The sequence below is a fragment of the Sapajus apella genome, unplaced genomic scaffold (genome assembly GCF_009761245.1).
Source record: "Sapajus apella isolate SASKATOON/1434 unplaced genomic scaffold, GSC_monkey_1.0 scaffold5, whole genome shotgun sequence".
Taxonomy (NCBI): Eukaryota; Metazoa; Chordata; class Mammalia; order Primates; family Cebidae; genus Sapajus; species Sapajus apella.
The window spans coordinates 6,595,259-6,597,191 of record NW_022436945.1 but is presented as its reverse complement, the minus strand read 5'-3'; positions in this window follow the sequence as shown (position 1 = coordinate 6,597,191).

Below are 1,933 nucleotides of genomic sequence, written 5' to 3'. Positions count from 1 at the left end.
TGAAGGGAGGAAGGAAGGAAGGAAGGAAGGAAGGAAGGAAGGAAGGAAGGAAGGAAAGAAGGAAGGAAGGAAGGAAGCCAAAGACCCCCAATTTACTCTTCTTAGCTGCACTCGGAGGCTGGAGGTCAGATGTGAGATTATTACAAAATGCTGATTTCAACCCCATCTCATGTCCAATTCCATCAGGTAGAGTGGGGGACTTTAGCATTTTTTTCAATCCCCCCAGGTGATTCAAACACAACTGGATTTGCAAACAACTGAGCTAACCCAAGCAAAGGAAATGTCAACCAAGTCAATCTAGATGGACAGGCAGGAAGAGGATGAGCTAAATCTAAGACCAGGCACTAAACTTCTCAGCAGCCTAGCAAGGGTGCACAGAGGAGACCTCTCTACTTTGAAGAATCCCTTCGATGTGTCTAATACATAATTAGAGAGGTGCCACTGCTTCCACAGTAAAGAGATCCTATATAGCAAAGCTGGTAAGAAAGAACAGATTAAGTTCACAGTGTCGCCCAGCACTGGTGTGTAGAACCGATGAGAGGGGCAGCATCCAGCTGCACCATGCTGGAGAGGGAGGCACAGCATCCACGTCTGCAAGACCTGTGCTACCTACCTTCCTAGTAGTCTTTATGGGAGAGCTCTGAGTACACATTCGGAAGTTGCTTGGGAATTTTGGCAGACAACAAAGACCACGTACTGTGGATGAAAGCAAACTATTAAATAACAAATAATAATTCAAGCTGCAATCTACCAGGTTTCCAGGGCACTCAGTGTAACATGGGAGTTCTGTTGGACCCTACTGAAGCAATAGGTGTGATGCTTTGCCAAAAGACTGGTGACACCCTGTCCTAATATTATAAACTCCAACTTTTTTTTTCTGCAAACTTTTACCAACTCTTTATCACTCAACACCTGAAGTTCCAAATAATTGACTTGTGGAGATGAAGACATAAACAGAATTTAGCTTCTTCTGCTCCAAATCACATGCACCCATAGCCTTAATTCCTTCTTGTGGAGCTCCTAGTACACATTTGAGTCCAAGCTTCTGTGTTTATTGATAAACTAACTGAGTGTCTGCAAAAACAATTGCTTGCGAAATATCAAGAGTTGTAGATAACGATTATAAAGGCTAGGAAAATTCAAATATAAAATAATCAATCCACAAATATTATTGAACACCCAGTTTATACTTTTCTACTTTTTCCCCCATGGCAAATTTCACTACCTAACATACCAATAATTTACTCGTTTATTAAACATACTGTTTGTCTGTCTCTTCTTGCTAAGGTATAGGCTCTTTCGTGTGTTGAAGGTTATCCCAAGTCCCAGCTCAGTGCTTTGCATGCAGTTAGTCACTGAGAACTACTTATTGAATGAATTCAAGAAAAAAAAGATAAACAGGTTCTGGATTTTAGGTTCTGGATTTCCATGAACAAAATGGTTCGAGGCTTGATTTAGAAATCCAAATTATAATTTCTGGTTCAATGCAAGCCCTTTGATATTAACAGGAAACACCAGAAGTTAGCTGACCATTGGGTTGCAGGTAGGTCCTGTCAGGGAGCAAATCAACATCAGCAGTCAGCATGGTTAGAAAAGAAAGCAAACTTGTCTGATGCTCTTGAAGGCTATTTTCATCTAGTTGAGATGCTGCAAGGTTGCTTTTTTTCCACTTTGGGATTTTCTGTTTAGATCATTGGAATCATTTTACTTCATTTGCAAACCAACTGAGTGAAGGTATTGTGATCGGCAACCATTATGATAACAATTTTAGAATCAGAGACAGAGATTAACTTTAGACTGTAGATTGTAGGAAGGGAAGATTTCTTTCTTTCCTCACCCATCTGTAGGTTCATGGCTGAGGCACCTATAACAAAAGACAAATTAACGAGAGGAAAGCACATAAATTTATTTCACAATACAAATAGTTTTCCTT